Here is a 5,923-nt window from a genome sequence, read left to right as displayed (position 1 = left end):
TCCTCTTCTATACCAGTGATTACTATAGATTTGTTAATATCTACTGAATCTCTGACTAACTTAGGATTGTTTTGGATTATTAATTTCACTTCCTTCTTAATGCTTTTTTCTTCCACCCTTGTTTCCAAGGCTTTCTTTACTTTCACCATTGCAGCATAAGTGGTTTCCACATCATTTTTGTAGCTTTGCACAGCTTCATTCACCTGTGTTATCTTCTCCTCAGTATCACTGCTCTCTTCTATCAGACTGCTTACTTGCCTAATTGGCTCTGTATCATTTCTGAACTCTTCCATAATACTCTCGTGGTTGACTACTGTACTTGCCATTTCACTAATGTTCCTCCTAAGTGTACCCACTTCAACTGTTAACTCATTATGGTTATTTCTTTCTTGTTGACTTCCTATCCTAATTTTTCTATTTCTTCCTCTTGCAAGTGCATCTGTTTCTTAATTTCATTAATCTCATTCTGAAGAGCCGTCTCCAACCTATGTACTTTTTCAGCCAGTTTGTTGTGAGTCTCCATTTCAACAGTTCTTGGTAGAAATCATCCTGCTTTCTACCTTTATCCCTTTTCTTTTCCAAATTTGCTTTACTAAAGTATGTGGTCATTTTGCAGTACTAAAAGCACATATAGTACTTACATTCCCTGGGACAGATTGTAGACTAAACAACGATCAGCTGATTGTGCACATTCCTGCGCTGCTTGTTTACTTATCTGTTTGACGAAGTCTTACTTAAAACTTTTATATATATATATATATATATTAGAACACCATTTAGTCTAACCTTGTACTGAGCTTGACTCATATAAAGATACTTATTTAGGTAATGCCACTGGCCAAGTTGGCCAGATATACAGCGCTGTTGACGTGTGTCTGCTCGCTCTCAGTGCCTCAGTGTGTGTGTGTGTGTGTGTGTGTGTTCTGGAACGTGAGGATACTGCAAGTAGACATGAAGGTATGTGGTGACAGTATAGTGAAGGGTGCCGTCGAAAAAGAGGGGCCTTAACCCTTCGATGGCCATGCCTCCAGAAATTTACTGGCCCCTCTTGGCTGGCACTGGAACCATTTTTTCATGTTTGATTTTTTTTTTTTTCTTTAACCCGCCCAATCCCGGCATAGTTTTCACCATTAACCCCCCCCCAATCCTGACAGATTTTAGAAAAATTTCTTTTTGGCTAAAACCTCCTCTTTTTAATGAGAAACATCGAAAATTCAGAGAGAAAGTGCCCAGTTGAGTTTAGAAATACCAATTACACGTAACAGTACCCCTCACCTTGGTCCTGTGTTCTCTCAGGCCAGGCTCCAGAGAAAACGTCTTCTTGGGAGGGGTAAATATTTCAAACCACTCATTCTATGTAAATATTTATTGGGTACGAATTTATATGTAGTACAAGAGTATACTGCATTTCACACAATAATATAGGCGATATAAGCATTGTTGACTCACCAAAAACATCAACATATGGCACCTTCCTTTATGATGTTACCACCTCATCACTTCTGCTTGTTTCTTCCTCTGGCTTCTTTTTTTCTTTGTCCTCCACCTCGGGAATCACTTTCACCTTGCATTTCGTCATTGGAGAGACCGTGGTGCGACATTTATTTACTGGCCAGGTCACTGCCAACAGGTGAGTTGCCGAGAAAATGGCGTGCGGGGGTGGGAGGTGGAGCCAGGCATTATCCTTGCCTGGTGTTGGGTGGGGGAAGGTATCCCACATATGTCTACCAAAAATCACCCGTGAAGCTTGAAAAATGTGCAAATGACGGACCTCGCAATTGCAAATATATGGATATGTTGTCGGGTGTCACCGTGGCAATATATCCATACGTTGTCGGGACGCCTCGGGTTAACAACTTAGAATCTTCTGGAGCACCTGGCAATGTAGTTTCTAGCTTCCTAAATCTAGCCGGTCTTTCGCAATGAAGCTGAGAAATTGTAACAAAATGAGTGCTTATACTTTGGTGAAAACTTAGCAGAGGAACAAGAAAACATCACACTAAGAAATATCCATATTATCATTCCTCCCCATAAAATTCAGTGTTGCTGAAATGATTTGAAATTACTAGATATATTTTATAAGAACATAATCAGTACATAATACGGAAAGTTTTTTTTTTTTTTTTTAATGAATTTTCCCCCTATTTTTTAGTTTATTCTTTATGGCAGTATCGAGTTATTTTTGGAGTTTTGGTGGTGTAGTGTGTATCAAAAGAGGGGCGAGAGATGCTATTTTTAGGCCATATCCAGATACAGGTGCTCTGTTGTGTATATAGGCTGAATTGCAGTGCCTTAACCCACCATGTCCTGTTGACATACATATGTGCCCGAACGTTTTGTCACTGTGACTCATTGAAATTTATATACATGCTGCACTTGCAAGGTCTGTCATTTGCACATTTTTCAAATTTTCTGCATGCTTTCTGGTACATATGTGAGGGACACATTCCTTTACCTGAGGCCAGGCGGGAACAATGCCTTACCCTATGTGACCTCCCCCCCCCCACTTGCCATTGTCTCAGCAACTCACCTGTTACCAGTGAACTGCCCAGTAAAGACATGTCGCGTCACGGTACGAAATTCAAGGCGAGAGTGATTCCCCAGTCATTGACAATGTGGAGGATAAAGTTTATGTGGCATTAGAAGAAGAAACATGCAGAAGTGACGGGCAGGTAATGTCGCAAAAGAGGGTGCGGTATGTTGATGTGTTTGGTGAGTGAAACAACGCTGACATCGCGTATATTACTGTGGGAAAACCAATATACTCTTGTACTACATATAAATTCGTACTAAATAAATAAATATATACCTATTCTGAGTGACGTTTGGAGTATTCCCTCCCTCTCAAAAACGTATTCTCTGGAGCCTGGCTCGAGTGAACATAGTACCAGGTAAGGGTAGGGTCACCGATATCGGGCATTTCTAAGCCAAATATTTTTTTATGTGAGGTAGAAGGAACCTAAGGCTAAGACTGCAAAACAGTTCCTTCCAAGAAAAATACAAAAACAATACAAAAGAGAGCCAAATTCAAGTTCTATTCATTTCGAGATCCCTGGACACACTAAGTTTGAAAGACTGGAGATCATAGGAAGAAGGAAATACAGACAGAGGGAGACAGTTCCAGAGCTGACCTGTTGCATAAGTGAAGGACTGAGAATAATGGTTAACTCTTGCATTAGAGAGTTGGACAGAAAAGGGATGAAAGATGGTTGCTAGGCAGGTGCTATGCACCAGTCGTAGACGGGGAGGGATGCAAGGAGACAGTTCAGAGGAGCAGTGACCAATGCAGAGGCAACAGAAAAGAGATAACGAGACAACAGTGTGGCAAAGAGACAGAGGTTGAAGGAAGCCAGTAAGAGGAGGAGAGTTAATGAGACAAAAAGCCTTTGGCTCCACCCTGTTGAGAAGAGCTGTATGTGGGGAGCCTCCCCACACATGAGAGTTGTACTCTAAATAGGGGTGAATAAAACCCGTGTTTAAAGTTAACAACTGTGCAGGGGTAAAGAAGGTAAGGAGTCAGCTTAGCACACCCAATCTCTTGGAAGCAGATTTTACAAGAGATGCAATATGATCTTTCCAAGATAAGTCCCAAGTGAATGAAACCCCAAGCATGTTCAAGGATGATGCAGGATTGAGCTGGATATTATTAAACATTATTGGGTACTCCTATGGAAGATTTTCATGGGCTGATAGGGGTAAAAACTGAGTCTTTGATGCATTAAAAACAAGAATATTTTTATCCCAGTCAAAGATATGAGCCAAGTCAAACATTAGGTGTGCCATAGCATCATCCCTTGTTTCTTGAAGTAACTGTTGAGATGGACGTTGCAGAAACCAAATGGAAAGGTGAAGGGTGGAATCATCAGCGTATGAGTGGATAGGGTTAAATGTACATCTTAGAAGATCAATGATGAATAAAAGAAAGAGTTGGTGATATGACAGACCCCTGAGGAACACCACTGTTGATAGATCTAGGAGAAGAACGGTGGCCGTCTACAACAGCAGCTATAGAACGACCAGAAAGGAAGTTATAGAATTAATAGACACTGGCACAGATACAAGGATAGAAATAAAGATTTATGCCAGACTCGATCGAAAGCCTTTGAGATGTCAAGTGCAATGGCAAAACTTTCGCCAAAGTCCCGAAAGAAGGATGACCAGGCGTCTGAAAGGTAGGTGAGAAGATTGCCCGTAGAGCATCCCTGACAGAATCCATACTGATAATCAGAAAGAAGGTTGTGATGGGAAAAATGCTTTATAATATTTCTTTCAAGATTAGACCCGAAAACTTTTGAGACACTGGATGTTAAAGCAATTTACCGATAGTTAGAGGGTTGGGAATGGTCACCCTTCTTTGGGATGGCTGAATGTGAGCAAACTTCCAGCAAGAAGGAAAGGTGCACATTGAAAGACAAAGGCAAAAGAGTTTACCTAGGCAGGGTATAAGCTCAGAAGCACAGTTCTTGAGGACAACAGGAGTGACTCCATCAGGCCCATATGCCTTGTTAGTATTGAGACCAGTGATGGCAAAAATACATCAGCTGAAGAAATTTTAATGTCAGCCATGAGGAAGTCAGAGGGGGGAAGTGATGGAGGAACAGCACAGGAATCATCTAAGGTGGAATTGAAGGAGAAAGTCTGAGCAAAGGGATCTGCTTTATCGGTAGAAGAAATAGCTACAGAGCCATCATAGTAGAAAAGAGGAGGGAAGGATGATGTGGTAATGTTGTTGGAAAGGTTTTTGGCAAGGTGGCAGGAGGAGCGGGAAGAATTCGAGTTGGAGAGTTGAGAGCATTCAGTATGGATGAAAATATTTTTAACAGATTGAAGAACAGACTTAGCATGATTCCAGGCAGAAACATAATAAAGATATGATTCATGGGTGGGTTGGCTCTGGTACCTTGTATAGGCCCTCTCCGTGTTGCGGACAGCATTAGAACAAGCTTGATTAAACTTTCTTGCATTAGTCAATGGATATGAGAAAGGAATGTATGCTTCCATGCCCGAGAGAATAACTTCCATAATGCGCAAGACACACTCAGTTGGCTGCTGGCAATGGAAGCAATAATCATTCCAGAGAAAACCAAATAAGTACTGCCTGAGGGTCTCCCAATCCACAGCTCCAAAGTGCCACAGACAACATTTCTTTGGTGGGTCCACAGGCCATACCGGAGTGATAAAATAGGTTAAGGTAATACGGTTATGATGGGAGGAGCCCAACGGAGAGAAAAGATTAACAGTGTAAGCAGAAGGATTAGTTGTAAGGAAGAGATCAAGTATGCTGGAGCTCTCTCCAAGGCGGTCAGGTCGTCAAGGATAGAGAACATGTAGGTCCTAGGCTTGTTCACCTGGTGGATCAGTGAAAGGAAAGGAGAGCCAAAGGTTGTGAACATTGATAACTCCTAGAAGTGAGATTACAGAGAAAGGAGAAATGGATAGAATGTGTTCCATCATAGAAGTAAGAGTGTCGAAGATTTTTTTATATTAGAATTAGGAAATAAGTAAACAATGCAGATCTATTTAGTCAGAGAATGACAGGAGAGCCGAAGCCAGAAAGTAGAGAATTCAGAAGAATCAAGTTCAGAAACACGAGAGCAAGATAAGACGTTGCATACATATACACAACAGCCACCTTTGGCTTTGAACTGAATATAGAGAAAGTAGGAGGATACAGAAAAGGGTTTGCTGTCAGTTGCCTCAGACAGCTGAGTCTCTGTTAAGAAAAGTAGGTGAGGTTTAGGGAAGGAGAGGTGGTGTTCAACAGAGAGAAAGTTAGAGGAACAGCCGCAAGTGTTACAGAAATGAAGAAGAAGTGAGTCAGACAGTGGTTCCAGGCATGTTGAGTTATCATCAGGAGAGGGGCGGATGGTGGAGGCATTTATGGACCCCGCCTCGGGGACTCCAAAGCATAATTATAATACGC

The sequence above is a fragment of the Coenobita brevimanus genome, chromosome 30 (genome assembly GCF_032717465.1).
Source record: "Coenobita brevimanus isolate Jiangsu-jjx chromosome 30, ASM3271746v2, whole genome shotgun sequence".
NCBI lineage: Eukaryota > Metazoa > Arthropoda > Malacostraca > Decapoda > Coenobitidae > Coenobita > Coenobita brevimanus.
Note: the sequence above shows the minus strand (reverse complement) of the source record.